General features: G+C 41.1%; 1 protein-coding gene across 9 annotated transcripts in view; it reads right to left on the bottom strand.

Annotated features, from left to right (window-relative positions):
• Nucleotides 1-25,109, bottom strand: part of SVIL (supervillin) — a gene marked incomplete in the record, with an annotated part of 2,930,183 nt that overhangs the window by 2,450,978 nt on the left and 454,096 nt on the right. The window contains 1 exon segment of one of the 9 annotated variants that reach the window (XM_044066682.1): nucleotides 9,958-9,976. 9 annotated transcript variants of the gene reach the window in all.

Below are 25,109 nucleotides of genomic sequence, written 5' to 3'. Positions count from 1 at the left end.
CTTGGGCTTTGGGACAGTTATTTTACATTAAGAAGGTGTGGTCTGCACTCTTGTGGGAGGAGAGGGTAGATTCTGCCCTCCTGAGCTGGGAGTTTCTCTTTAAAGGCTTATTGTGCCTGCTTATTTGAACTGTTTCTTTCTGAAATTGGTACACCTTGTTTGCTGTAGCATAGACTAAATTCAGACCTGCTGAATCCAGCTTTGTTTGTATAATTTGAGCACTAATCCAGACCATCTTTTTTTGGAGAAGGTACCCCTGCACCCTAGTGGCAGGAGTGTGCAGTTAGAACTTGTCTGATTGAAGACTGCTGGAATGGGGCTCCGTTTTAACTTTTTATTGGTTAATTTGTTTAAATCAGTTTGCTCATTTGCTACTATTAAAAAAATATATATATACACTTTATGCATTGCCGCTTAGCTAAGGTTAAACTATTCCTGGTGCCATAAAGTCTGCTCTTCAAATGTTACCTTAGAATAAGCCAGTATTTTAGTTTTAGCACTCAAATCTGTTTCTTTGAGCTCAGCACTTGTTCAGAACTCATTAAAAGTACTAAAGTTACAAATTACTACAGCACTCAACTTTCTTCACTTGTCTAGAAGAAAACAGTTTTTAGTATTTAATAAGCATCTTTCCAGGCATGTCTAAGGATCACCTCCCGGTGTTTTCTCCTGTCTACCTGATAAATCTGGGCATCTTGGAGCAATGCAGCAATTGCCTCATACCCTCTCCTCCTACCACCCAACACTACAACCTGTGAGAGATGCACTTGTATAGCTAAACTGGAAGCAAAGCCCTCTTCACCCAAGACTGGACTAGGCAGTCAAAAGGAGAAGGTAAACATTTGCACCACACTCCTCACATAGTCCCTCAAAACCTACACCACCAAAACACACACAGCAACACAAAACACACACCTACATTTGTGGAGGCTCTCAATAAATATCTGCTCAAGAAACAGAGACCTCCAAAGCAGAAACTCATGCAACCTCTACCCTCCCAACACAACCCAAATGACACAGCCCCACAAACTCAGTGTGCCACTCAACCACAGCCCATAAGGCATAACATACCCAAAACACTAGTCATAGGTGATTATAAATCAGGCACACTGATGTTCCACTCACCAGGCTAAACAAGGAGAAAGTTAAGCTGGCTGTCTGGTGCCAGGATCTGCCACATAATGCACACACTCGGGTCACTCCACAACAAGTACAAATATGACACTGTCATTGTCCATATTGGTGTAAATGACCTAAGACGTACTTCCCTGGACTACAAGAGGAGACATGGAGGAGCGCTCTTATCTAGTAGCCCAGCCAGGTATGACCCTAGCCCTGAGTAGCATCCTGCCATCACTCAGAACGATACCACAGTACAAGGACAAAATGACTGACTTCAACAATTGGCTAAGCTTCTGGTGTCATTCTAAAGGGATCAGTTATGTGTCTACCTGGGATGACATGGTCAACAGACCACAATGCTTTGCCAGAGATGGCCTGCACCTGTCGCCCTTGGGATTCTGGATACCGGCTAAGGCTCTTGCCACCCTTATAGTGTTCTTTTTAGGCAAGGTTCAAATGACAAATGCACCACAGTAACAGGTACAAGCAAGCAAAATTTGAGGGTAATACTACTCAATGCTAGAAGTCTGCACCTCAAAATGCATTCACTCGAGGCACTCCTTAAAATGGAGAACATCAACATTTGTGCCGTGACAGAGACCTGGTTCAAGGCTCTAGAGAGCACGCCTGCATTACCAGGCTATAATTCATACCACACCTTTCGACCACCTAACCTGGACCGAAACACTAAAGATGGAGGTATGTCCATATTCATTAAGGATATCCACACCTCCAGGCTAGTTGCTCAGCATAATGCATCCAAGATTATCTAAGTGCAACTAACTCTGGGCAAGACTGCAATCCAAATTGTAACTTGCTACAGATCCCCCACCATGCCCCAGGATTCCCACAACTTATCCACATCCCCACCAGGGGCAGGAATATCCTAGACCTGGTTATTACCAACATGGGCAACCAGTGTTCCACACCAGAGGTCAATTCCTCGGTCAGATCCGACCACAAGCTAATCAGCCTAGACATCCACATCCCACCTCCTATTAGGGAAACCACCGTACAAAAATTTCTCCAAAGCCAACTTCACGCTTAAGACAGAAGTGGCAAACTTCACGACACCCATGCAGACGGACAATAGAAGTACGACTGATGAATCCTACAATAATGCACTTTATAAGCACTTACACGAGTACATGGATAGTGCTTATCCCTAACAGAACTCAGATGTTATCCTCCAAAAAAAAGGAAGCCAATTTGGTGGTCCCCTGCCATAAACAAACTCTACAACAGAAGAAACTGTTGCAAAAAAGAGTAAAATCCCATGACTGGAAGAACTCCCTGGTCAGCCTCAGTAAGAAGGTGAAATCCCTCATAAAATCCTCCAAAGCTAGTTATGAAAACAAAATTGCCACTGATTCTAAAGACAACCAAGCATTCCATAGATATATCAAGAATCTCAATGGCAACACTGAGATCTGCTCTGAGTTACAGCACAATGGCACTAAATATACAGAAACAACTGTAATTGCCAACATCCTGGCAGACAGGATCAGTGCTAACTTTACCCTCACCCCCACCCCCTAAAAGGCCCATCTCTATACCAGAAGAATGAAAAGTTCCTGCAATCACGGCTGCACAGGTAAAAACCACACTCTCCAAAGCCAAGAACACAGCATCCATGGGACCTGGCAACATCCCAGGCTGCATTTTACATTAACTACAGAATGAACTGGCACCCCACCTAAACACCATGTTCAATCATAGCCTCACCTCAGGCTTTGTGCCCACTGAATGGTGCACAGTGACGGTTATCCCACTCCACAAAGGGGGAGCCACCACGGATCCCGGGAACTACCGCCCCATTAGCCTACCAAGCCTGGTCTGCAAGGCCATGGAACGAATCATCATGGAACTTATAAACAAAGACATTGGTAATCCCCAAACTCTGGACCCCACCCAGTTCGGATTTGTAAAAGGAAGATCATGTCTCCTAAATCTGACTGACTTCTTTGGAGCAGTCACCAAAGCAGTAGACGAGGGTAAGGTGGTTCACACAGCCTATTCTAGATCTCGCCAAGGCTTTTGACACAATCCCCCACTCTGGAATTTTAGATAAACGGACTAAACTAGGTATAAATCCCTGTGTCACAAGATGCGTTGCCAACTGGCTCACTGACAGAACCCACACTGTGAAAGTAGCAGACTCCAAATCAGACTTCAGACCAGTGACAGGTGGAGTATCACAAGGTTCAGTCCTGGGTCCTCTCCTGTTTGGTATCTACATTTCTGAAGTACAGGCTAACACAGAAGGTCTTTGGCTAACGAAGTTCGCAGATGACTGCAAACTAGGAGCCATAACTGAAACTCCTAACGATGTGGACATCCTAGAAAAAGGCCTCACTGAGACAGATGCCTGGTGTCAAAACCATGGCCTCAAGCTCAATGCCAAAAAGTGCACCGTCATCCCTTTTGGTAAAAACTCTGTACCCATGAGCTACCACATAGCTGGTAGTCTACTTAACACCGAAAGTGTGATGAGACCTTGGGACACAAGTGGAAAGTAGTCTCTCCTTTGATAAATGCATTGCCACAGTAGTCAGGAAATCCTTCTACATGGCACACCTCATCACAAAAGGTTTCTCATCCAGGAAAAAAAAGAGGTCACTGTTTCCCTCTACTAGTCACTCATTAGACCCATTATAGAGTACAATGCCCCTTTTGGTATGTACCCCACAAGACATCTACAACTGGAAAGGCCGCAGCAATACCTCAAAAAAGGATTACCGGCCTCAAACAGATGCCCTATGCCGAACATCTCAAAAAACTCCAGCTTTACTCCGTTGCATATCGTCTATTCAGAGGCGATCTCTTCCTAACATACAAAGCTATGTCAAACCCAGAGCTGTTGGACATGCTCCACTTAAAGAAATCCCAATCCCACTGAGCTACATGCTCTAGGGACCTAAACCTTGTCACTACAATAAACAGAACATCCTGGAGGGATAGATTCCTGTCCCTATATCAAACAAAGCTCCTCTCATTAGCACTCAAGAAAAACCTTGATGACTGGATGGGAAATCGGAAATTCACCCCAGGCATCACCTCTGTGGCTCTGCTCGACAGGGGCACAGGAAAATAATTTTCTTAGGTGGCAAAAGCCAGTGTACCCTCTTGGCTAGGCTTGTATAGGCTCTAGGAGCGATAGCCTAGTACCTACCTATGAACCTATATTCCAGGTCCCACAGGGGAGTAGCATCTTTAAAAGGGGACTTGAAAAGTGCCTTTCAGAAAGGCTTTGCTCTGTTTGAGATGCTAGAGTAGAACCATCAAAACCAATGTGAAAATTTGATATTGCTGCTATATGAACTTTAACCGTGGGCACACTACCTCCTCCTTTAAAAACACAAGTCAAAAATTCAAGGATGCTATGTATCGGGACTGAAAAGGGATCAATATTATTTTGATAAGTCCAGTAAACAAACCACTTCCATTTGCTGGAATAGAGTTGTCTGGTAGATGATTTATGGGAAGATAAAAGTGTTTGACGGACAGGAGAAGAGAACATAGGTTGTCTGGCTATTAATGAAAGTGTAGAAGCCATGCAAGTCAGCCTGAGGTTAGTTATGTCTGGACGAATCATGCCTGTCAGGTGAGACAGGAGGTCTATAGGCGGATCCAGAATCCAAGATTGGTGAAACAAGTGAGGCCAAAGGAAGGGGAACCAAATCTGTCAAGGCCAATAAAGTTCAATGAGGATGACTTTGCTCTTCAACATGGTAGCTTTCTGTAGGAATTTGGAAATCAGTGGGATTGGACTGGCATAAAATAGCCTGGGGTGGGGCAGTCATGAAGAAGAGTATCCCTTGGTGATTCCCCCAAGGGGGGATTAAGGCAAAGTAGCTGCTGCATTTGCTGTTTATGGGAGAGGTGAAAAGATTGCAGCAGGGCTGGCCCCACTGATGGAAAATCATTTCAGTCAAGTTCTTTTTGAGAGACCATTTATGGGTACAGAATGCACCTGCTCAGTCTTTCACCATACTGGATATCCCTGGAATGTGCATTGCTATGAGAAAGCAGTTGGATGATACCACCCACTGCCATGGTCTGAGAACTTCTTGACACATGGGGTAGGATTTGGTCCTTCCTTGTTTGATGTACCAAACTACTGACATATTGTCTTGTTTGTACTGCAACAGTCACCAAGGGGACAACATCCTAGAAGGCCTGCATTGCTAAAAGCACAGCTCTCATCTCTAGGACACCGATATGCAAGTTGGCCTCTTCGGGGGACCAAGTGCCTTGGACTGTTTTCCCCATAAAATGCCCCCCAATCCTAGCTGGGAAGTGTCTGTGGTCACTATGGCCTTGGGCTGAGGGGAAATGAATAGATGGCCTTGTAGAACCTGATCTGACTGAATCCACTACCAGAGATCTCTCTTGCAAGACTGAGTGATTCGTATTTGCCAAGACATGGGTTGAAGTATTGACCATTGTGTAGCTAGCATCCACTGAAGAATTTTCATGTAAAATCTGGCTAAAGGTACTGGGGTCATCACCGATGCCACTGATCCCAGAGCTTGATTGACCAGGTGGGCTGAAACCTTGGTACTGCAGATTACTTTTCTGACCTGTAATCTTATAGTCTGAACTCTTGAGGGCTGTAAGAAGGTGTGGTTGACTTTGTGCCGAGGATTGTTCCTATGAATTCTAGAGTCTGAGCTGGTTCTAGCTGCAACTTTTTGTAGTTTATGGTTATCCACTGAAGAGAGCACATCTGGAGAACCTAGTATCTTGCCCTTATCAACTTATGCTTGGTCTAAGCAGACATGAGACAGCCATTTATATATGGAAAAACCTGGAATCCTTGCAGTCTCTAATGAGCTGCTACTGCTGCCATGCACTTGCTGAACACCCTGGGGGTGCTGTGATGAGACCAAAGGCCAGAACTCTGAACTGGTAGTGACTGGCTCCCAGCCTGAAGCGTAAATACCTTCTGGATCATCTATTCATCCTTATATGATAGTAAGCATTCTGAAGGTCTATTGAGCACATGCATTTTTCCTTGCCCAGGAATGGGAGAATGGACTGAACTGCGACCATCCGAAACTTGGTTCGTTGAACTGATTTGTTTAAGATACTGAAATCCAAAATTGGTCTCCACTCCCTTGTTTTCTTTGGTACTAAAGAGAAAACCTTGAGTAATTTTCGGATTCTATCTGGTCTCTTGGAACCTCTTGGATGACTTTTTTTTTTGTTTTGTAGCAGCAATTTAATTTTAATTGCAGTTTGTTCCCTCTGAGTGGAACACCCTGAAGCTTTCTCAAGTTTGGAGGAGGAAGGAAAAAGGGAATTATATAGCCTCTGAAAATAATTCTCTGCACCCAAGTATCTTTTCAAGTCTAGCTAGGCTCTCTGGTGCAGGGATAAACATTCCCAGACTGCCTCCAGAGGCCTCCTATAAAGAGCTCTGGTGCGGTCCGTCAAAGATTCTCTGGACCCCTGTTTTTTTGGGCCACCTCGGCCACGGGGGCATTGTCATCCATTGGAGTTCTCTCCTCTGCCTCTGGGGGAACCTCTTCTACGTGCATCTTGGAATGGACCCAGAGACTTTCCTGAACCACGTCTTTCATCCACCTCTGATTCCCAGAAAAGGTGTCCTTCACCTTGGGAAGACGTGCCATCAAAGGGAGCATTGATGAACGAGGACTTGAAGGATTCCATAAAAATCACACAAGCGCACCCAGGCATGCCTCCTTATGAAAATGCCTGCACCCACTGTCCTTGAGATTTCCTCTACTACATACAAAATCAAACTCATGGTGGAATTAAAAATGGATTGCAGTGTAGCCAACTGAGAAGATGCATCTCCTGAGTGGGTATTCGACAACTCCTTAATCAGATTCCCTCTGTAGTCCTGTAAAGTGTGCCAAAAATTCAGAAACCTTAAAGTAAAGGTCACTGAATCATAGTCACGCTTCCCAAATCTGTCCATCACCCACAACTTCCTGTTGAGGGGATAGACAGTGGAACTCTCTGCGTCAATTTCCTTTTTGCTGGCCGCCGCTATGACCATGGCCTCAATGGGCACCGCTTTTACCCAAAACTGCTTGTCCACAGGTGGTTCCATAATCTTATCTGTTCTCCAAGGTATAGATTCAACAGTGTCAGGTTCCTTCCATGCTCACAGAGATCACTCAATGAGCTCATCGGTGAATGAAGTCACTCAGGAGGTACCTCCAGGAGTAAAGACTCCTCAGACAAAGGGTTATTGGGCATCCAGTCACCTAAGGATTTCAAGGTGGTTTCCAAATGAGACCTTCTGGAGGTGACTGAGCAGGACCCTTCACCTTCACCAAAATCCATATCTTCTGTAATAGACACCTCTGGTGAGTCTAGGTGCTTCCTCCCATGTTGTCTTTCTCATAGGGACCTCCTCCATGGGATGATCTGGAGAGAAATCAAAGAAGAAATCAAGATTCTCTGTGGGGGAAGACTGGGATCTTGGTACTGGCTTGTCCATGTGAAAAGATATGGTGAGACTCTGTAGGCTGAAATGTCAGGGTTGAATATCTAAGATTTGAGGGGGTTGGATCCGTCGGTTCGGTCAAGGCAGAGAAAACACTTTTCACAACCTCAAAAGTAGATTTCCCAGAGAACGGGAAGACCTCAGATAAGAGAAGGCAAGCTTCTGGACCATGGTCCTTCCGTACTCCAAAGGCGAAATCCCCAAGGTGGAAGCCAAAGTAGAGTTGTCCAATGTCAAGGGTCTGAAGCACATTGAGGACTCTGAAAGCCTCAGAGTTGACTGCACCACTTTGGATCTGACAGGGCAGCTTTGGCTCCGAGAGCTCTCAGGATCGGACGGGATTGGAGTGCTCTGAGTAAGCTTAGGATCTAAGGATACAGCAATCCTCAGATACAAGCCAGATGGTTCCAAGCAGCTAGGATCCATAAACTCTGAGACCACTGAAGGACTGAAAGGAACTTGTAGTGGGGGTGTAGTAGTGGAATGGACCTCCTGACCCACAGAGGAAGGAACCGAGGGAAAACCTATCTGACCCTGCACCGAGAGGATTTCTCTCACCACTCTTTCCATATCTTCATCTGTAAGGCTCCTGGAAGAGCAGACAAGATGCAGACTTAGGTCTTTCCAGAGTGGAGGAGGGTACCCTAAAGGGTATCAGATCCACCCAGGGTGAATATTTAGTCCTTGACAGTGCAATAAATTTAGATGGACTGGCAACAGCTGGGTCCGAAGAAGCTTGCCCCGGATCCGATGAAGTCAGTACCATCAACTTTGGTTTCTTTGGATCCAAGACCATTGAAACAGAAGATTTCAATGTTTTCAGAACTGAACCTGAAGTCGCATCTCTCTTGATCCTTTTTCATGAAGACTCCTAAGCTAAAGACAAGGAGGAAGGCTTCAGAGATCTTTTTTTGTCTTAGATTTTAATTTGGGAGACTTGTCTCCAGATACAGCCTCTTTGAAAGAAGAGGGGTAAGAGTCCTTTCAAATTTAATGTTTGCATTCAACCAGAGCCCTGGGCTTGAACATGGCATATTGAACAGTCCTCCTGCAAATGAAGAGGCCCTAAACAGTACACACAAGGTGTGCACATCTGATAATGGAATCTTATGTCCGCATTTTGAATATATTTTTAAAGCCTACAGGCCCTTTTTCTCTACCATATTCATAAAATATCAATACTAAAAGTTACTAACTTTTTTTTTTTGAGGCATGGCAAGGAAAGAAAAAAGAACTACCAACAATGGTAGGAAGAACTACAATTACTCTACGTTAGCAGACAAAAGAATACTAACGATAGTATTGAAGAAATACTTAAAACAGTAATAGAAATATAGGACAGGTAGGGGGAAAAAATAAATGCTAAAGATTTCAAAGGTTTTTAAGAAAGATAGAAATTTACACTTATCTTGTAACAAACGCTGGAGAGTGATTGATTACCACGTCATTCGATGAAAGCAGCAAACAAGATGTGAGGTACTATGGGTTGGTGCATTATGGATAAGGGAAAAGCTAGAGAGTTTTTTGGTTGCCAAACCCATCAGTTGATGATGGAATGAAAATTTACATCATCAGATCAATATCTTTCAGAGAGACTAAACAGGAAACAGCCATCCTGGATAGGGCAGGTAGACTATAATCCATTAAATGTGTTTAAAATCAGCAAAGTTTTCGAACTCTAGCCCTCCCACAGGCAGATGCTTCTACTTCACTCAATTCATCTCCCATGCCATTTAACCAGATGCTAATTTACTCCTTAGAAAGAATAATACAACCAGGGACATGTTCTAATATAACCTAAATGACATACAAGCCACTGCAACAACATTGCAAACAGGCCACAATAAACTCTTGGTAAACTATTGATAATTGCACAAACTTTCTAAACAGGACAGTCAACAACCAAATAAACAGTTCTCAGCCTGTGATCTCTGTACTGGGCAGAAACAAAAGTGAATGGCTGGAACAGCTGTGATTTTATGAAAAGCACATGGCCTTAAATTAGCCTTGCCAGTAAACAAACATTCTAATGCAAGTTAGGTTATATGATACATATGCTGCAAACACAACCTTGAATGACCCACTAAATTATACCACTATTAAAAGTCAGCCAAAATACGAGCAATATGAAAGGTGGCATTATGAAACTTGACATAACCCTGCATCTTATAAAATGTATAGACTAAAGTAATTAAAATTTCAGAACAAAGGTGGTCTTATGATATGTACATATACCTATTACCTTAAGTCAATTTATAAATACAGTTAAGTTCTGATACTTCAGGAAGAAAATCAAGCATACTGATAAGCACAGCAATCATTTGCTTAACAATATCTGTTTAAACATAACTTACATTGGTTTCAAGCTTTCAAAGGACTAGAGTAGCCCACTCGCTCACATTAATCATCGTTCAAACAACACGCAGTCCTCCACTGAAAGTAGTAAAAATAGACAAGGATGGCCCGCAATGCATCATGGGGTTTCCAAGACTTAAGCTCTCACATAAATCTTCAATGAACCTGACACTGAGAACACATTGTCCTACAGAGGTGCCAAATAACTTTTCTTGAACAAAGTGCTTGTCTCTCTTCATACTGTTTTAAAATTAGATGCATGCATAACCATTTCTCACCAGCCTTGATTAGGGACAAAATATTACAGTGTGTTTACCATTGCTGGTTATGACATTGGGGATATCAAAGAAACAAAGGAAGATGCACACCATTTCAGAAAAATACTACAAACAGCAACTCTGAGCAGTTAAACTAAATTCTTTACTGCAGTCAGAGACTTTTTAAACCATACAATACAACCCATACAGGTTCAGTCTGTGAACACAAACAGAAGCTTATGAATATCTGGTGACATGCACGATTATAAATGAACTGCAGCCCACGCACACAATATCAAATAAATGAAGCCACTATGACAACAACGCATCTGAGGGAAACATCTATGGGGAAACTGCCTATAAAACTGGTTCTGGACACAGAGTTAGTACAGCTGCACAAGCTGAATTTATAACCGTACATGTTCAAATGATCACTGCTGCAGTAGCCTTAGCTATATGGGGTTATATAGGTTCATAGATTAGTACTAGGCTAACTGCCCTTGTGAGCCATTTTAAGCCTAGCCAATTACCCCTTATCATACCTCTCAACCTCTTAGAGCAAGAATTGGGTTCGGGAGGGTGGCCTAATGGTTAAGGTGTTTGCCTTACAAACACAAAGTGCAGGGTTTGAGTCTCTCAAGGGATAATTGGCTAGGCTTAAAATGGCTCGCATGGGCAGTTAGCTTAGTACTAATCTATGAACCTATGAACCTAAATCTGGACAAAGACAAATAAATGTGGGACAAAGGACCAAAAACAGTGGCAATTTTTAAATATTGCTCTTACAAACTTAGAAAGTTGATAGAACAGGTTTTGCATTTGCATGAATTTTCTGAAGGGTATGAAGTTTGAAACTCATGTCTGTCACTATTTTCTAACTTCAGTCTTTAATGATTTGCCACTAACTTGCCATAAAATCACAATTTAAAAAAAAACAGATGAAAAATTTGAGGCAAAAAAATTGTACATTCTGCGAAAAACTGTACAGTTGAAAAGTATGGTATATCCTACCAAGGATATAATAGCCAGCCAACTTACAAAGCTTCAGGGAACCTTCCACATGTCCAAACTATTAAGCTGCTCAAACTGAGCTGACTACAAGACAAGTTTGTGGTGAAGCCCTTCACAGCTTTCCTGCCATCACAGAGAGGGAAGTCTGAACCCTGAAAGGTCAAGGGTAGGAATAAAAAATAAATAAATAAATAAAACTAAGTCCACAACCTGGCATAAAAAATACATAAAAAATAAGGGGGTGTAGAGAGGAAGGGGCAGCTATTATCGTACAGAGGAAAAAAGTAACAGCTTGTAGAATACTTCTAGAATCGAACCCTTTCCGGAAAGCCATAGAAGCAGCCAAGGTCCTTGTAGAGTAGGCCTAGACCCTGCCTGCAATAAATTTGCCATGGTGAGTATAACAAAAGGTAATAGCCTTAGACAACCATATGGAAATGGTCTGTTTTGACACCACCTGTCCCTTCTTACCTTCTCAAGAAAGAAACAATTGATCTGATAATCTGAAAGATTTAGTCCTGTCAAGATAGTACTCCTCATTTTTAAGTTCTAGCCAAGCTAGAATTTCCACTGAATGACTCCGCAAACCTCTTGTATTAGTGGCACATGGGATATATGCAAATGACCCAAAATGAGGTAGGGTTGACTCAATAGAAGAGCTTGCAACTCAGATAACCTTGCAGAGGTCAGAGCAATCAATAAATTTTTTTCCATGTTAAGAACTTAAAGTCAGCCAGATTAGCTGATTCAAATGGAGCAAGTGTTAGTTTCTCTAAAACAAAATTAAGATTCCAAGGAGGGGCCACCAGTTTACTTGGAGGCATCTTATGCAAAACCCTTTTCAGGAACATTTTGACATGCGACTGTCTTAAAAGAGGAGGATCCATGGGCAGACATGCTGAAATGGCCAATAAATGAACCTTGATAGAGGAATAAGAAAGGCCATAGGATGGTAAATCTGACAAATATTGTAAAACCACAGAACAACTAGCCCCGAATGAGAGCTTGTTATGTTGGTGGCAAAAACTAAAAAACCTTTTCCCGCTGCTAATTTATGATTTTCTAGCAGCAAACATTCTTGCCTCCATTAGTACCTGCTACATGTCCTCAGAAAACAGGTGCCCAAACAGAATTAAGACCTTATCATTCAGGCAGTCAGCTGAAGATGAATGATAATCAGGTGTATCAAATACCGCTGCTCTTGTGTGAATAGTTCCATTTTGAGAAGAAGTTTGTGTTAATTGTCCCTGGTCATTTCCAAAACTGAGAACCACTGCTGCCTGGGTCAGAAGGGAGTCATTACAATGATCTTAGGGGAATTCCTTCTGAATCTTCATAAGTACCCAGGATATTTGTGGAAAGGTATACAGGAACATTTCTGTCCAAAGAAAAGGCATCTCTCTTCCAGGCCTTTTGCACTGAACGCTGGAACAGAATTTTGCCAGTTGATTGTTCAGAGTGGAGGCAAAGAGGTCTAACTTGAGTACTCCACACAAATGGATCAAATCTGGGAAGACCCTCCCATATCTAGTTTACATTCTTGAGGGTCTGGCTTGGTCCCGCTCAGTTTGTCTGCTACACAATTTTGCTCTAACGGAATGTATGATTCCTGCAGAGTGAGACTGTGCTGTGAAGCTATATCCCACACTAACATAACTAGTCTGCAAAGGGGGAATGACCTGGCTCCCACTTGCTTGTTGATGTACCACATCACTGTGGTATTGTCTGTAAGCACTTGAGCAAGTTCTGGGGACAAAAGATGGTTCAGAGAATTGAGTGCCATGATCAGGGTAAGCATCTCCTTTATATTTATGTGCTTGCATCTGTCCTTGGTGTCACACACACACACTGCACTTTCATCTCTCGTGAAACTGTTCCCCAAGCAAAGTCTGAAGCATCTGTGGTGACCTGACTGCTTTGGAGCAGGGATGTAGGAGAAGAGACCTTAATTTAAGGATATCTGCCATCTCCAAATTATTTCTCTTCTGAAAAACCCCAGTACTGCAATCTGAAGAGTGTGTGTGTGTGTGTGTGTGGATGCTGGAACCAAAGAAATTTCAGATACCACTGCATCTTTCTCACGTAGAATCTTGCCAGGGGTATAATGAGAATCAAAGATACAATGACATCCAAAATCCTGAGGTATTCCCTTTCAGTGACCGAAATCTGAGTGGAAAAAGTTAGAGATTTAAATAAAGATCTATTTTTTCCAGTGGAAGAAAGGCTCTTTGAACTGAGGTGTCTAGCTGACATCCCAGGAACAGAATCATGTGTGAAGGAGTCAAGAAAGACTTTTGAATGTTCTCTTGGAATCCATGCTTGTGCAAGAGATCTCTCACTCAAGAGAGAGATTCTTGACATTTTGAAAAAGACTCTAGAAAAATAAATAGTCTAAATATGGAAAAATGTGGATACCCTGTAGCCTGCAGTGAGCTGTAACTGGAGATAGACACTTTATGAACACTCTTGGTGCACTGGGAAGGGTATAGCAGAGAACTGGTAATGTGATCCAGATACACAAAACCTTAAGAATTGCCAAAAGTCTGTATAAATAGGAATGTGATAAGCATCTTTTAAGTCTAGTGCTACCAGGAAACTTGAAAGAGGTACAGGAGGCAACTGGTTGTGAAGTGACATCATTTTGAATTTGGGCACTATCACAAATAGTTTTAAGAAATAAACATCTAAAACTGGTCTCAAAACATTTTCTTTCTTTGACTAGAAACATCCTTAAAACCCGTTCTCCACCTGGGAAGGAGGAACTGGTTCTCTCTCTCCTTGGGACAGAATGTGATAAAGAGCAGAAGGAAAGAAAACGGTCTAATCTGCAGGATGAGGAATGACCCACATGGAAAGAAGGAATTTCCTCCAACTATCATCTCTAACCTGGACGAATGATTTTCAGAACCCATTTGTCTTAAACAATCTGTGTCCAAAGAGAAAAAATGGAGATTCAAGCTTTTTGGGAAGAGAAAGGTGGTCTTGGGGGGGGGGGGTGCATAAGGTCTCTATAAGTCATTTAGACTTAAGAGTCCTTGGTTTTGAGAAATGAGATTTCTTTCTGGAAACTCATTGTCATTTTTTAAACATCTGTTTACCCGATTTCCGTTTTTTTGCCAACACTAGAAGAGTGGAAGAAAATCCCATGGACAATTTGGTAAAGGAGGGCTGAAAATCTTAGTATTTCCCTGGATTAGCTTTGCCCCTTTCATCACACTTATTCATCTCTGCAGCAGAGGGGTCAAACAGTAAATCTGTATCTAAGGGAAAATTTAACATCTAACTTAGGAGGCACTGGATAATAAACCTGTCCCTCCACCATGTTTTATATACGTATTGGTGGATATTTTAGTCAATGGATCTAATATCGGTAGAGTTATTGGACCTGCACAAAAACAGAAGGTCCAGGACAATTAGGGTTTTAATAGCACAGTAAGAAGACAGATGTCCTCCCAAAAGGCTACAAGACACTGACAAAAGGCTACAGTTTCCAGCCTCTATTTGTGCCTCAGATTTTAGGCCTGCAATCATTTTGTTTACGAACCTTTGGGGTCTTTCTAATTGTTTGATATTTTCAGTGAACTACATACAGTTGTCATCTATAATTGACCTGACCAATACTTAGTATAAATGAGTGATTATCTCTTTATATCTGTGCTAAACAAAGGATTTTCCTGTTTTCATATGATGGTCAAAACAGCAAGGAGCTATCGACCCAAGTATGTAGGACCCTGACTATATTCTAGTTTTGCAGTGGGGTGTGTTGTCTATACAGTATAGTAAGGAGAGGCAAATGTCCAGTAAAAGTGCAATTAACCCTTTTAACATTTAGTTTCAGCCTGTTTTTAATGCACCAAGAATTTACACAGGAGAGTTGAATCTGGAGGGTTTTGATATCCTAGTATGACTTAATCCTCAGTTGGCAGTCATCTACAAACTTTGTTAGCCAAAGCTACTAACTCTCTGCCTGGAGATTTGAAACGCAAATACTAAAAAGAATATGTCCCAACGCCATACAATGAGGACCAATGCTCTTCACTTTCATACTTTCTGATGAGGCACTGCAATTTACACGGATTCTGTCTTTCAGCCATTTTGCTATCAATCTTACCAAATATGGGTTGTTTTTAAAGCATTTGTATGATGGCAGCATGGTGAATGGTGCTGAACACAATAGCCAGGTCAAGATACTCAGGGGGTACTGCTTGGATATCATATACAGTCTCCCATAACCATTTTGAACTTATTTACCAGATTAGACAGGATCAAACCTTTCACTAAATAAAAATGTTACATGATAAGTCTAACAAGATTCTTGATAACATAGTTTTCAAAGTCAGTTATAATGTTCCTTTGCTTTGCAAATGAGGTTGTAAGGCAGACAGGTCAATAATTGTTTATGTTGATTGTAAGGTCACCATTATGGAAGGACATCACCACTCATCAGGGACAAAAGTAGTTGCGGAACAGTTTAAGGAGTGCCTGTAAGGGTATATTTAACACTATTCTTTACGAAACCAGATGCACTGTCAGAGCTCATGGAGAAATTGTTTATGATCCTGGCTAGCACTTTCAATAATGCTCTTTAATTTTAATTCTTAAGCAGTAACAAAATGTTAATAACCTCAATCTCACTTACCATTGGTAAATAATCAGAAGATACACATCAGTCACATCTGCTATACCAAAAAACAGATACCACTAAATACAATTATGCCCCACTTAACATCCAGAATAAGATTTATCCCACAGAACATTAAGCAGCATGGATGTTAAGCAAGCACCATATACTTTGTAGTTTGCTTCATTTAACATCCATCTGCACAATGGCCAATCGCGTTTATGTCCGCTTAGTACAGTATGGATGTAAATGCGGGCATTACGTTGTGAGGAAGGACATTACACAGCACACATCTGTAAAGAAAAATTCACACAAACTTTTCAAGACAACAGAGAGCACCAAACAAAAATAGCAAGACTGGAAGAATAGGAAACAAAACAGAAAGAAGAAAAAAAATAAACATACGGATATTTTAAGTTTACTTTTACTCAATTTTGCGATTCTTTCGATTATATGCTTGAGACATGGACACCAAAAAAAGTCACATGGAGAGCAAAGTTTGAGAGGTGAATCTTGTTACTCATGTCAAGAACAACAAGGGTTATGAACAGAGACTCCATTACATCTTTGTAGTGCATGGAGCTTTATCTGCTTGCACTACTAGTTACAGAAAAGTGTAGTAGTATAAAATGTTTTGCTGGCTTTGAACTGCCAATAAAGCTCTTAGCTATGTCAGACACACAGCAGCACACCTCACAGCTTCTTGGCTTAAAAATTCTGGTCAAATCCAAAAATGTGTGTGTGGGGGGGAGGAGGGGGCTTCAGCAAAGTATCAAAATCTGAGAAAGTTTTTAAAGATTTTCTTATTCACTGAATACATTAACATAATAGGTTTTGCATAAATATGCATTTAATGAAGAAGCATAAAACTCTAATGTCTGGCATTACTGTTGGACATTCGGGGATTTACCAGAAAATAAAGTTTCCAAGGAACAGGGTAAAAATGTGAGAAACTCAGGGGGCAGTAAACTGGCATGGACAGCAGGTAGAAATAAAGCATTTCATTCTGCTGCTCTTTCTTGGATGACAATGTCTACTGTTAGTCCCTAGCTTGAGACCTAATCATAACAGTGCTTGGGGGGTACTCTGTTATGAGTGGGTCTTACACTAGGGAAGCTGATAAATATATCAGTGGAAATACATGATTTAAACTGTGTTTAACTTTAAAGAAGTTTTAAAAGTTTTGCGTAGCTCCTTTCAACTCTGTTGAGTAAGACTTTTTTCTCCTCAAACCCTTCCTTGCTGTATATGCATCATTTAATACTGAAATGTAATTGTGGCACTCCATGCAATACATTAACGTTAATGCAGAGGAAAAAAATAACATTTTCATATCAAATGTCACTAACTTTATATCTTTGCCTGCTCTGATGAGATATTCCAAAAGTATGACCATGTTATGCCACATAACATTTACAGAATGTGAAGTACACTGCATCCAGCATGGCAGCTCACCTCTTTAAAACTAAACAGTTTAAATCATGTTTTTCCACTGATAACCACACACCTGCAGAATCAGAACTTGACAAGCGTTGCTTCTATTACTAGAAATGATTTGAATAACCACCCCAAAAACAAGTTTATTCATTATAAACAGTCATCACTGCACACCTCTAAATCTACAACTTAAACAGATTTTTTTTTTTGGGGGGGGGGGCAGAATAACCTAAGCGGTCCAACCACTGATAATGATTCTAAAAACATTTTTCTGCTTTCCTACCATCAGATGCACCTTCCCATCTAACATCTCACTGCAACCTATTCAGGTGCAGCTCTACCTGTGGCAAGTTTTATGTAGCTCCTTTCAACTCTGTTGAGAAAGACCCTTTTCTCCTTAAACCCTTCCTTGCTGTGTATGCATCACCACCAAGAAGGAATAAGCAAGTCACCGTCCAATGCAGCTGCATAAGAACAAGGCTTGCAGTCATTTTCCCAGCCACATACAAAATCCTGGAGTCTTTCATTTGGAAACCAAGAGAATAACACCAACTTAGGCATAAAAAGATAACAAATGGAGTTCACAGGATCATAGCAGGTTACTAGGCTTATGGCCCCAGAGCCCTTACAAGACTAGCCAAGTTCAACCAGTGCTCTCCCAAGGGTATTTAGTTCAAGCAGACACTAAAATCGGCAAATAAACAAAATTAATGCACATTAGTAGATTTAAACATCAAACAGCAATACAAGGAAAAGTAAGGACTATGGCAATGAATTATTTAGTAGTGTGTGTGTGTGTGTGTGTGTGTGTGTGTGTGTGTGTGTGTGTGTGTGAATCCTTCTATACTAATTTAATACCCATGAACCACCATTATACAAGCAAAGCACTACATGAGAAAGTGTGAACTACTGTCTCAAAAACTAAAGAGCTGATTTTTTTAGCAAAGAAAGGTCAAGAATAAGTATTACAGTAGTAGATTGCCAAGGTTGCACAATTTATGTATAACCTTTACTTGTCACTGGTTGTAAGGCACTCAGTGAAATTTATCTGCGCCAAAGTTCAGGATTAAAATGAAAGTCTGGCTTCATGGCGCACAACAGGGATCTCACAGTCTTGGCCTTTGGGCCTGAAGCATTCCCCTCAAGCCAGCATAACTTTGGGTGAGGTCTGATTGCCTTGGCAGTTAATGCACACAGAATTAAGACTGTGAGCTATTAATTTCTTTCCTGTAGTACATTTACCTACTGTGTGATTCGGAGTAAGTCACTTAACCAATGTGCCAAGTCACCTGGGAAACTGGAAGAGGGTCCTCAGTTGTCTCTTGGACCACATGCCTAGTAACTACCTACAAAAATACTGCTATACTACTTTCTAGGTGAACGTTTTTTTATTTATTTTGTAGCTTGTGGCCCTGGGCTGAGCGTGTTACTCCTGATATGGCCCTCATGGTCACTTGAGTTTAAAACCCCCTTATGTAGACAGATAAATCCCTAAAGATGACCCACACAATTTGAGTCTGAGTAATAGCACAGGCTCTGACGAAGTCAGGTAAGGGAAGATGGCAGCGAAGAGCTTATACTAGCCCACCCATTCCAAGAGGAGGGGGGGTGATCCTGGGTCCTCCACCACCAGCAAAATATGATTTGCAGGCAACAAAAAGCAGACTACCAGGGAGCATAGGCCTGGCACTTCCATGATGGCGATACTTGTCATTAGCATGTGTGCAAAAGCATACACACAGCAGTCCCTCACAGTGATGCTAGCATGTCAGCCACCCAGATGCAGTGTTAGGGCACATAACAATTCCTTCTTGGCATACAGATGCAGACAAGAGCAAAAAGCGCCTCCAGCGCTGCATGGATGATGGCCCTGCTGTCAGTTCTCACCCTCATGTTAGAAGTATCCAATACTGGGGGAATAAATGGTCTCAAGAGTGATGAAATGGGGCTGGATGATGGATGCTTTGTGTAGAACATTGTATGTTGTAACTTTAAGAACCATTTCCAAGGTCAGCAAGTGCTAGCTTCATTGCCATTTTGAGAGTGCAGCCAGAGTGAGCATGTATGAGTGTAATAGCTAGCTTGGTTATAAGTTTATCTAAGTTAAAGTTATAAAGCCTCAGACCTGATGTGTTTGTACATAATAAAGCTGCTTGAACAGAACCCACAAATGTGCGTCTGTTTAATCCTGACTGGACGAGCAACATGGTGTCAGAACCGGGATTCCAGAGACTGCTTTTCAGTGCTACGAAAGCAAACAGTGAAGGTAAACTATGTGAACAGTGTACAAAAAAGGGCCAGAAATGAACTAAAGGTAATGAAAACTTGCACAAACGATTTTATAAAAAAAATAAAATGGAGCATTACAAGGGCACAAACCGCATTATTAAGCAAGCGAGAGGCACAAAAAGTTTATGAAACAAAATGTTTAACATTAAGATATTTGATAAAACAATTATAAGAAAAGCACAAACAGTCTGGAATTACCTCAGAATTGCACAACAAGCATGTTTAGAGTAAAACAGCATGGGCATGAAAAGAGATTAAATTACCAAAACTAATATGAGGGCAAAAAAGGCACACTAAGCACGAGTCAAGCAAGGCAACTGCATGTTTTTGGCAAATTACTGTGTATTGGCATAACTAGTATTTTGCATTGTATTCAGGCCATAACTAGTTATTCAAAGCATCTCAAAGTGTGTAAAAGTGCTTACAATGTTTGCTTATTACTGTGCATTTATTCTGAAGAGTTTGTGTGCAAAGTGCAACTATTTCATAAAATGCATCAAAATACAACCATTTCAAAAAGTTCCTTGCACTGGGTGCGTCTATTCGCAAACTGCCACCATTACAGTGTGTTTATTGCACTGTAGAGAGTTACTTAGCAAAGTACAGCCATTTTGGGAAAGCTTCGGTGTGCTGTGTACGGTTTATTCGAATTTTTTTATTCTGAGCTTCTTCTGCCCAGTTTATTCGCATAGTGCAGTTATTTTGAAATGTTTCTTACACTAAGAGGTAATTTCTTACAGTACAGTAATTTCAGGAGTATTCTTGTGCTCGAAAAACTTATTTTGCAAAGTTCAGTTATTCAGAGGGTTGTTCTGCTATTGGGCATAGTTACAAATACTGACAAATTTCTAGCATGTGTGTGTGCTCGTGCATACTTACCAAAGCCTTCAATGGTATGTGATATGGCAGAAAGATTTCGAAAACTATTGCCACTTGCATTTGATCAGAATATAGCAGAGAACTGGAGAATACTTGAGGAAGAGTACAATGTTTTTATACAAGCCGCTTATTCAGACAAATATGCACACACCAGGGCATTCATTTTGCTAAACCTAGCTGGGTCAGAGGCCATTGAAAGAGAGCATTCATTTGAGTATGCACCAGTGGTATATGAGGGAATAGGTGGAAACCAGTGTATTATTGTAAAGGCTGAATCAGTGGAAGACCCCAAGTGTTTGAAATGCAACCCACAGACAAATTTTACATTAGAGAGGCATTTGTTTTGCACAAGAGCTCAAAAGCAAGGGGAAACTTTTGAAGCTTGTATTACTGACCTGAGACGCAAAGCTAAAATGTGTAAGGTCTGTTGATTTAAAAGATGAATTAATAAAGGACAGGATTATGTGAGGTATTAATACTGCTGTAGTGAGAAAGATTTTGCTTCATGACAGTGATATGATATTGAGCAAAGCTACTGAGACTTGTCAAATCCATGAAGTTATAGAAAGGCACACAAGTATGCTTGCAAGTGAAAAGAGCATGGCTTCAGCAGGCTCCAGAGCAAATGCAGACAGCATGCAACACACGGCTAGCAGAAGCAAGCTTAAGCACATGGTACCTGCCACCCCTGCAAGATCCCCAGGTAAAACCCGTAGTTTTCCAGCAAGTTCTAAGAGAAGGACATGCTCAGTGCAGTACATGGGTGTCAGCTAAAAATTAAGCTTTACTGCTAACTGTTGCAATTGTGGGGCTAATCATGGGACTAAAAAAGAAAAATGTTCACCATTTGGTCAGCAATGCCACAACTGTAAAAAAAATAGAACAATTTTCAAAAGTTTACAATGTCACAAAGCAAGAAAGAGCTGCAGTTCTACTTTCTACGTAGATTGTGTGTCAGTAATTGGTGAAAAGGTTGATGCAGTAAATTGCTGGCAAAGAATGAAGTGTTTTCTACTGTCCATTTCAATGGTAAATCCACCAAACTCAAAGTAGACACTAGTTCAAGGTGTAATGTTATATCTCAGCAGACACATTTGCTAAGGTGAGAACTGGTGAACAACTTAATATGGCCAGTTGTGTGAAACTTGTTGCTTATGGAGGTGAAGAAATTCAAACTGAAGGCTCAGTAGTGCTTTCTTGTTACTTAGCTAGGAACGGCTACAGCTTACTATTCTATGTAGTCCAAAGACCTGTGCAGATTTTAATGGGTCTCAAAGACAGTTTAAGAATGAATCTGCTTTCCTTTACCAAAGAAGATAATCATATAAGCACGTCTTAGTTCCAGTTTTACGGAAGCTATTTTCTTAGAGTATGCTGATGTTTTTGATGACAAGTTGGGCAAACTTCCAGTTGTGTATTCTATGAAGTTAGACCCAGAGTTTAGCCCAGTGGTCAGACCGGCAAGAAAAGTTCCGATAGCTATGCAGAATAAAGTCAAAGCCAGGCTGGATAAAATTATGCAGCAAGGTGCAATTTGTCGAGTTACAAAACCAAATGAATGGGTGTCGTCCATGGTAGCAGCTCACAAAAAAAGGCTCAGACGAAATCAGAATATGCACTGACCCAAGAGATTTGAACAAAGCATTAGACGGACTACATCATCCTATGTGCAAAGTTGAGGAAGTCACAGCCCTGGTACCAAATGTCACTGTTTTTTTCTGTCTTGGATACAAAAAGTTAATTCTGGAAAGTGATGCTTGACTGCAAATCTTCACTACTGACTACCTTCAGTACCCCATTTGGAAGATGTAGATTCCTCAGGATGCCATTTGAAATAAATTCTGCAAGCAAAGTCTTTCAGTGCACAATGGAGCTAATTTTTCCACTTTACCCTTGCGCCATAATAGTAAATGATTTATTGGTTGGCAGCAACGGTGAAGCAGAACATGACAGAAACCTTAGCAAAGTTCTAGACACAGAACATAAAGTGAACTTAAAGCTCAATCCTCTGAAGTGCAAATTTAGCCTACCAGAAGTTGCATATGTAGCTTGCAACAAGACCCATCCAAACAAGCAGTCATTCTTGAGATCCCACTACCAGATAATGGTCAAGATCTACAATGTTTTCTGGGTATGGTCAACTATTCAGGCAAGTTTATACCAGATTTCAGCGAGTTAACAGCACCTTTGAGACAGCTGACATGCAAAAATGTTACATAGGTTCATAGATTCATAGGTAGGTACTAGGCTATCGGCCCTAGGGCCCATACAAGCCTAGCCAAAAAATGTACCCTGGCTTTTGCCACCCAAGAAATTTATTTTCCTGTGCTCCTGTCGAGCAGAGCCACAGAAGTGATCCCCGGGGTGAATTTCCCATTGCCCATCCAATCAAGATTTTTCTTAAAGAGTGCTAATGAGGAGCTCTGTTTGACATATATAGGTAGTCTGTTCCAGAGTATGGGAAGTCTCTGGGACAAGAATCTATCCCTCCAGCATGTTCTGTTTATTGTGGTGACAAGGTTTAGGTCCCTAGAGCGTGTAGCTCGGAGTGATTGGGATTTCTTTAAGTGGAGCATGTCCAACAGCTCTGGGTTTGACATAGCTTGTATGTTAGGCAGAGATCGCCCCTGAGTAGGCGATATGCGATGGAGTAAAGCTGTAGTTTTTTGAGACTGTCTGCATACGGCATCTGTTTGAGGTCAGTAATCCTCTTTGTGAGGTATTTCTGTGGTCTTTCCAATTGTTGTAGATGTCTTGTGAGGTACATACCAAAAGGGGCGTTGTACTCTATAATGGGTCTAATGAGTGATGAGTAGAGGGGAACAATGACCTCTTTTTCTGGATGAGAATCTTTTTGTGATGAGATGAGCCACATTGAAGGATTTCCTGACCACTGTGGCAATGTGATTATCAAAGGAGAGACTACTCTCCACCTGTGTCCCAAGGTCTCATCACATTTTCGGCATTAAGTAGACTAGCATGGTCTTGGCTTTGGTTTGAACACTAAATGGTCTTGGTTTGAACAGCATCAGAGAGCATGTGAAGAAAATTGCCACCCCACCTACATTAAGATACTACGATGTCAATAAACCAGTAATTCTTTCCTGTGATGCTTCAAAATTTGATCTTGGAGCAGTTATTGTTCAAGAAGACAGACCAGCAGCCTATGCATCTAGATCTCTTACCCAAACTGAAATGCAATATGCTCAAATTGAAAAAGAACTTCTGGCAATAGTGTTTGCGTGTTCAAAGTTTCATGATTATATTTATGGTTGAGCTATTCAGATTGAAACTGATCACCAACCTCTCATCATTATTTTAGAGAAGTCTATGCATTCAGCTCCATTGAGATTACAAAGAATGATGCTCAAACTGCAAACGTACAACTTCAGAATGGTTTATATAAACAGCAAACTTTTTTATCTGGCTGATAACTTATCCAGATCACCCAGAAATACAATGGAACAGGTTAATACAGAGAATTTTGACTGACGTCATGGAAGTGCATAATTGTTCTACCACAAGACTTAATGAGCTGAGAGATCATACAAAGACTGATCCAGTTTTGCAAAAGCTCAACAACATCATGTTGGATGGCCGTCAAAGCAATCTAGCGAACCACCTGAAGTGCAAAATTATTTTCCTTACAGAGATGAGATGATGGCATTGCTTTCAAAAGTCCTAAAATTGTTGTTCCTGCTTCCTTACAACAGGAATACATCCAGATATTACATTGTGGTCACCCAGGTTCCGAATATACCAAAAGAAGGGTGAAAGGACTAGTATTTTGGCCTTTTCTATGAAAAAGACTGACAAAGTACTTTCTTCTTGTTCAGTATGCAATAGTACTAAACAGCATTTGCAAAAAGAACCACTTCAGCTAAGTAAAGTTCCTGAACTACCTTGGTCAACAGTAGCCACTGATATATTTGAGTGAAACTATAAGCATTACTTAGTGTTGCTAGACTCTTATTCAAACTGGTTTGAAATTAATTTACTACCTAATCTAACATCCTCTGCTGTTATCCACAAGTTCAAACATCATTTCTCAGTCCATGGTAGTCCACAGATAGTTATTTCTGACTGTTACCTAATTTACCAGTCGATTCAAGAATTTGTAAAAGAGTGGGACTTTGTGCATGTTACAAGTAGTCCACAATATCCAAAGCCAAATGGATTAGCTGAATGTGCAGTACAGAGCACAAAGCAATTATTAGAGAAGTCAAAGCGTGATAATACCATTGTCTTTTTGAATTTACTCAATCTCAGAAACATGCCCAGTAACAATATACTTGGCTTGCCTGCTCAGAGACGTCCATCTAGGCAAACCAGAACATTGCCCATCAGTTCCACTTTGTTGTGGCCTAAAGCAAAGAACAGAACAATCAAAGCCCAATTATTCAGAAAGCGTTCTTTCCAGAAGTCCAGCTATGATAAATTGAGCAGATTTCTTCATCCATTGAAAGGAGGAGAGACAGTGAAGATACAAACGGCAAAAGGTTTCAATCAGATTGGTCAAGTAACAGGTATATGTGCATACCAGATATCCTACTTTGTAGAATCTGAGGGTGTGGAGTACTGCAGAAATCTCAGACATCTTCCTGTACCAGAATCGAAATTGCAGCATTGTTCTTGTGATACAGACTGTAGATCTCAG

The sequence above is a fragment of the Protopterus annectens genome, chromosome 3.part1 (assembly GCF_019279795.1).
Source record: "Protopterus annectens isolate FY-2018-M chromosome 3.part1, PAN1.0, whole genome shotgun sequence".
Taxonomy (NCBI): Eukaryota; Metazoa; Chordata; order Ceratodontiformes; family Protopteridae; genus Protopterus; species Protopterus annectens.
Note: the sequence above shows the minus strand (reverse complement) of the source record. Positions and strands in the feature narration are given on the sequence as shown.